The sequence below is a fragment of the Gopherus evgoodei genome, unplaced genomic scaffold (genome assembly GCF_007399415.2).
Source record: "Gopherus evgoodei ecotype Sinaloan lineage unplaced genomic scaffold, rGopEvg1_v1.p scaffold_209_arrow_ctg1, whole genome shotgun sequence".
In the NCBI taxonomy this organism is placed as follows: Eukaryota; Metazoa; Chordata; order Testudines; family Testudinidae; genus Gopherus; species Gopherus evgoodei.
Genome location: NW_022059872.1, coordinates 36,405 through 43,021, shown reverse-complemented (window position 1 = coordinate 43,021; position 6,617 = coordinate 36,405). Strand labels below are relative to the sequence as shown.

Here is a 6,617-nt window from a genome sequence, read left to right as displayed (position 1 = left end):
AAACTATGAGTCAGGACCCCAAAGTGGGATGTGACCCTGTTTTAATGGGGTTGCCAGGGCTGGCATTAGTCTTGTTGGTGCCTGGGGATGAAGCCAGAAGTCTGAGCCCTACCATCCAGGGCTGAATCTCTCAAGCTCTGGTTTTCACCCTCCCCCAATGGGGCAGGGCTCAGACTTTGCCTCCTCTGCCTCTGCTCAGTGTGGAGGGGCTTGGTCCCTCTTTCCAGGGCCATGTAGTAAGTTTTTTTGGCAGAAGGGGGTTGCAGTGAAAGGAAGTTTGAGAAACCCTGGCATAGAGCCTCTGAATATGTCTAGACTTGGCTCCCTGTGGCACCATGGGTAATCAGACACTGAAAATACAGCCATGCAGACACCACACACCAACCTTGCCTAGCAGGCAAGAATCAAGCCTCCACAGAGAGATGCCTGTTGTTTTTTAACCCATCTCCCTAAGCACTCAGCCACAACCACTTAACAAAGGGGCTTTTCTACACTATGGTTCTGGTCTCACTGAAGGGTCATTTCCAATTGTTTGCTCAGACCAGCATTAGGGAAAATGGTGCCCTGGGCAAAACTTGTACTTTGGCACTTCCCCGTTGCCCCTGAATGATCCCCGCTTCCCCTTTACTGCTAGCTCCTGCACTCCCAATCCTTGCACCTCCTTCACCCCAAACTCCTGCCCCCTCCTGTGCCCCCTTTGCCCTTAACTCCCTGTGCCACCAGCCATTGCCCCTGTTCTGCAGCCCCTTCACATGGTTCCAGTGCTGGGGGCCCTGCACTTGTTCTCCCTTTCCCTGGGCTTTGGCATCACTAGCCCCTGCTTAGTGTGTAGGGTTCAGTGGTTCCCAAAATGTGGGGCATGACTTCTAGGGGGCACAGAGGAACATTCATGGGGGCACCTCAGGGCCTGAGCCAACCCCCATGGAGGTAGCACCATTCAGCCTCACTCTGTCCCAGCTCTTCCCCAACCCCACCCTTAGCCTGCGGCTCTGGCTTCCCGCTTGGCCTTGACCCCCTTTCTCATCTGCACCTCTCTCCCCAGCAAGCCACAGCCCCACTCCCAGCCTCGGTTCTTGACCGTGGCTTCCAAGGGTCCACAGCCATGGATAAGAGGCCACAGTGTGAAATGTTTGGGGACCACGGTTTTAGGGTTATGTCCTCAATCACTTCTACAAAGTCCAATAAAAGCTATTGCTCACCCACCCACCCCTCCATCAGGATGGACTAGGTATGTTCTGCTGCCCTTCACTCATACAGGAAGGATAATAACATTTCATTCCATTCAATCCTAAAGTGATTTGTAACCCACCACCAGCCAAAACTGGTCACTTTGGGAAAGCAGCCCCTTCATGCTGCATACCTAAGCAGAGTAGGTGTGTCTGTGCAAACACGGTCTGTTCCTGAAGTCTTTCCCCCAGCTCCTCACTAGATGTGAGAGGGGAGCTCATTCAGCCCCTGCTTCCACTTAGTATTTAAAAACTCCTTATTGTCCCTATCTCTGCTGGCCTTAGATTTCTCCTCCTGTCTCTTTCTTGACAGGTTGGATGAGGTGGCCAAGTGGTTAAGGTGGTGGCTTGCTAATCCATTATGCTCTGGATGCATGGGTTCAAATCCCATCCTCATTGGCTGCATTTAGTCTCCACTCTTCCTTTGTAGACAACCATCTCCCCTTTGGTACAATGACAGATCAAACAAAAATCTACTCAGAATTCCCTTGCTTTAAATAAAATGTCTAAATCCCAGTTTTCTTTAAAAAAAATTCTCTAGTGCTGTATTTCTTAGTTTTTATCTCAATAGGTAACATTCTCATCATCTCCCCCAAACCCTGGGACCTCCCCAAATTATTAAAATACACTCAAGCCGAGCAAGGCCAGAGCAGTGAACCAAAGCTAGTGTCAAGGCCAAGCTGTTCTGAAGGAGGCAACTCAAACATTTTCTCCCTGCTTCCCTTGGCAAGGTCTGATTGAGAAAACTAAATTCCCCAAACTGAAAATTTTCTGCTGAAAAACCAATACTAGTCTGTTTGGGGACTTTGATTTGAAAGTATTATTGTTATTATTCTCTTCTGATTTCTGAATCAGTTCAGTTCAGTCTTGGTCCTCCAGGTGTGTTTCCAGCTGCTGAGTTGTGGGGGAGAGAGGCCAAGTCATGATGTCTCTTCCCTTCCTTCATAGTTTCTTCCAACTTGCTAGGAAGCTCCTTTGCTACGATGTAAGTCAAGCAGTGTCCATTGTCTCTGTGCTATCTCAGAGAAGTCTGCATTGTACATGGTTCCGGGGATAGTCCTTGGGAATGTGGATACCTTCAATGGGCCAGCAGCGAGTCTGGCTCCTCCCTTGTCACACCTGAAAGGCTGGTGGTGGGCATTTCTCAACCTCATAACATATCTCAGTAACGCAAACAAAGCAAAACTTCATAACTTCTCAACCAATGCGAGAACACACAATCCAACAAGATATTAATGTTCAACAGATCAAGACTTTTGAAATGATACCTCACCAGGCAGACTTTGTACAAACCATGTCATCATTATATGAAAGTGCTGAATATGGGGCTTCCAGGTGCTGCTTTGAGCACAGTGTGCCACACCTGGGCTCCATTGCAATGGAGACGTACCCTTAGAGTCTCATAGACTCATAGACTCTAGGACTGGAAGGGACCTCGAGAGGTCATCGAGTCCAGTCCCCTGCCCTCATGGCAGGACCAAATACTGTCTAGACCATCCCTAATAGACATTTATCTAACCTACTGTGGGACAGGGGCAGGTCTGGGATCTCACACCAAATGGCTCATTGTGGCTGCCAGAATCTGTGAGCAGCTCATTTAGTTTCCACCAAGGATTGAGTCCTGCTTCGTGCACTGTGTGTGAGAATGAAAATCCTAAACCGACCTTTGAAATAACGAATGCAGCAGGACGTGTTATTGTCCCTGCCTCAAAGCAGACAGACCAATGGAGAAATGCCTTTGAGTCCAAGGTAATACTCCACTGCCATTTTACCTTTTTTGCTTGCTAAACTCCCTCCCAACCTTGTGGGGTCCAGAGCCCGGTATTCAGCCTGAGCCAAGATAGCTACACTGCAAATTTACCACCCCACAGCCCAAGCCCTGGGAGCCTGAGCTTGCATGGGACAGCCCTGGGTGTTTCATTGCAGTGTGGACATAGCCTAGCATTATGTCTACACTGCCATTATTAACACACCCAAGTCACTATTCTCAAACACTGGGTCAGCTGATTGAGGCTTGTGGAGCTTGTGCTGCAGGGTCATAAAATTACAGTGTAGACCCTTGGGCTTGAGCCCAGCCTCCGAGACCCCACGAGGGGTGAGGGTCTCTGAGTCTAGGCTCCAGTCTGAGCCCCAGGAATCTAAATCAGATCATCCAGGCCAGACAGGCCACAGGGATTTTGTCACAGTATAGATGCCCTCTCAGGGTATGTCTACATTGCAACGTAAGCCCAGGGTTAGCAGAGGTCATGTCAGCAGCCCTAACACATAAATATAAACCATGAGGAAAAGACTCACTCCCAAATAAGCTGGGAAGTGTCCTTCCCCCTATGGTTCATAAGTCCAGCAACCAAAAGTCCTTTAACATGAGCAATCCCCTCTCTGCACCCTACTCACAGCTATTGTCCTTAGTCAGTGCAAGCCCAGAGGTGCCTCTGTACAGTTCACCTGCCATCCTGGGTGGAAAAGGGGGAAAATAAGAAGGCACTGTACTCACTGTGCTGTCTAGGGACTCACTCATCTCTCCACAGCCACCCTGTCCTAACATTGATCTGACTCCTAAATTTTAGTATTAGGACCCAGGACCCAGGCCCCAGCCCACTTGGCTTTGGAACCCCTGTCCACTGCCCAGCAAGTGCTATTGAATTCAGAGTGAGTCCCTCAATCTGGGTCTGCCAAGTACAGTTGTGCTGCCCTCGATTCACACAACAAGGATAACAACCCTTTATTTCTCCTGCCCCAATAACAAGGAGACTGGGAATCCAACATCAACCAAAAGTGATCATTTCGGCAAGCAACCCAACATATTTCCAACATACCGTAAAATCCACATGCAGATTCATACATGAAACCTTGCAAGAAAATCTTCCTGAGGGGGGTCTGAAGCACCTGCTGCTGGAGGGAAGGAGGGAGCTGTGGGTTGGGATTGAGGGGCACTGGGAATAGGAGGGGGCTGTGGGTTGGGACAGAGGAGAAGGGTGAAGAGGAGTAGGCTCTGGTGGGGAGTGAGGAGCAATGTGCATAGGAGGGACTAAGGGTTGGGACTGAGGGGCACTGGGAAAAGAGGGGACATGGGTTTAGGCTGAAGAGCATCCTCGTTTGGGGATCCAGCAGGAAAGGGGAAGGCAGCAGGTGATTCTAGTTCCTTAGGGATATTCTGTGTGTTTGTATGTGTGTGTGTGTGCAGGGAAGGAACATGCTATATGCCCAGAGGCCTTTATTCTTCCAGGTTGCAAGGACAAAGGGACTGTCAGGAAGTTGCCCCTTCAAACCCACACAGAAAAAGGCCCTTCTGAGGAAAGGGAAAATCCTGAAGAGAAAAAGTAACATCAAATAAGACTCCAGAAAGACAGTCACGAGCTTGGGGAGCAGTTTATCACCTGACCAGGGACTTGAACCCTGGACCCTCAGATTAAAAGTTTGATGCTCTGCCATCTGAGCTAGCCAGGGTCACAAGAAACAAAAGCAACTTGGTGCAGGGGAAAAGCTAGTGAAGAAAACAAGTGTAAGAAACAATAGGGGAAATCTGCTGCTCTCTCTGGCCTGGTCAACACTACGAGTTTATATTGAATTTAGCAGCATTAAATCGCATTAACCCTGCACCCATCCACACAACAAAGCCCTTTATATCGATATAAAGGGCTCTTAATACCGATATCTGTACTCCTCCCCGAAGAGGAGAGTAGCCCTGAAATTGGTATTGCCATGTCGGATTAGAGTTAGTGTGGCTGCAATTCGACGGTATTGGCCTCCGGGCACTATCCCACAGTGCACCATTGTGACCACTCTGGACAGCAATCTGAACTTGGATGCACTGACCAGGTAGACAGGAAAAGCCCCATGAACTTCTGAATTTCATTTCCTGTTTGCCCAGCGTGGAGCGCCGATCAGCACAGGTGACCATGCAGTCCCAGAATCAAAAAGAGCTCCAGCATGGACCGTATGGGAGATACTGAAGCTAAGGCTTTTTCTCAGCTCATTTCACCACCCTCTATCCTGCTGGGGTTGAGTTTATCGCAGGTGTTACCCAAAATTGGGCCAGCTAGTAAGTGTAGGGAGGACTAATGACCCACCAGAGTTTGGCAGAAAGCAGCACATTTATTATACTGACAGCTAAGCTCAAAAGAAGAAGGAGGGGAGTGTCACACTCACACTCGCATACTCACGCTCCCAGGACAGGCACAGCACTGGACACGTCAGGATTCTGCAAGGTAAGTGTCCCACAGCGCAGCTATGGACGGTGCGATGAAGGTAAGTCTTCCTGAGGCACAGTGAAATACAACGCAGAGAACCACTGGCCAGGCGGTCCGGGCAAAGGGCATTCACTGGAGGTACAAGCTTGTGAGTGCTCTCCTGAGCACATGGCCCCTTCTCCTTTTAAGGACCTGCACCTAATGGTCTGCAACTAGAGATGACTTGGCTGCATCTGGTTGGTCACACTCCACCTTGGGCAGTGTCCATGCTCTGGGGGTGTGAGTGCTGCCTAATTAGAGTCCCAGACACCTTGTCTGCCTGGAAGCTCTTCTGCTCTTCAACCAGCCCATTCATCCGTCAAGTAGTCCAGGAGGGAGCGGGAAGGGTAAAGCCACTTCACAGGCATTCAGAGAGGGAGAGGAGACAAAAGTGGGAGCAGGGGAAGTATAACAGACCTTTTGATCATAGAAATCACTGCTGCTCCTACAACAGCAGGGACAGGCCAGCAGGAGCTTGGCTTTTGAACCCCCATGAGAATATAGCATTCTATAGTATTACAACTTTTTTTTATGGAAGGGGCCCCGAAATTGTTTTGCCCCAGGCCCCCTGAATCCTCTGGGCAGCCTTGCCAAGACCATGGGGCTGTCCCCCCACTTCACTCATTCTCCTCCCTCTGAGGCCCCACCTGTGCTCTGCCCTCACTCCCATTTGGCCACTTCCCACCCCTGCTCTTCCTCTTTGGCTGAGGCTGCTGGTCCACCTTTCGCTCACTCCTCTCCTCCCCCAAGGCCTCCTCTCGCCTCTCCACCCTCTACCCCAAGGTCTGCCTGCTGCCCACACCTCTCTGCCCCCTCCCCTGAGAACTGCCCTGCCCACACCTCTCTGCCCCTCCCCTGAGACCTGCCCTGCCCACACCTCTCTGACCCCTCCCCCGAGACTCACCCTGACCACCACTCACACATCTCTGCCCTCTCCCCTGAGACCCACCCTGCCCGTCGTTCACACCTCTCTGCCCCCTCCCCTAAGACTAGCCCTGTCCACCACTTGCACCTCTCTGACCCTCCCCTGAGACCTGTCCTGCCCACTGCTCGTACCTCTCTGACCCCTCCCCTGAGGCTGGCCCTGCCCACCACCCACATCTCTCTGCCTCCTCCCCTGGCCTGACCTGCCCACCGCCCACACCTCTCTGACCCCTCCCCT

At 50.9% G+C, this 6,617-nt stretch overlaps 2 non-coding genes across 2 annotated transcripts; one reads left to right on the top strand and one right to left on the bottom strand.

Moving 5' to 3' along the window:
- The first annotated feature begins 1,543 nt into the window (after positions 1 to 1,543).
- TRNAS-GCU lies at positions 1,544 to 1,625 on the top strand. The gene has a single exon. It is a non-coding gene; the product is annotated as a tRNA-Ser (tRNA).
- Positions 1,626 to 4,600: 2,975 nt separating this feature from the next.
- TRNAK-UUU lies at positions 4,601 to 4,673 on the bottom strand. Its single transcript has one exon. It is a non-coding gene; the product is annotated as a tRNA-Lys (tRNA).
- Positions 4,674 to 6,617: the final 1,944 nt, after the last annotated feature.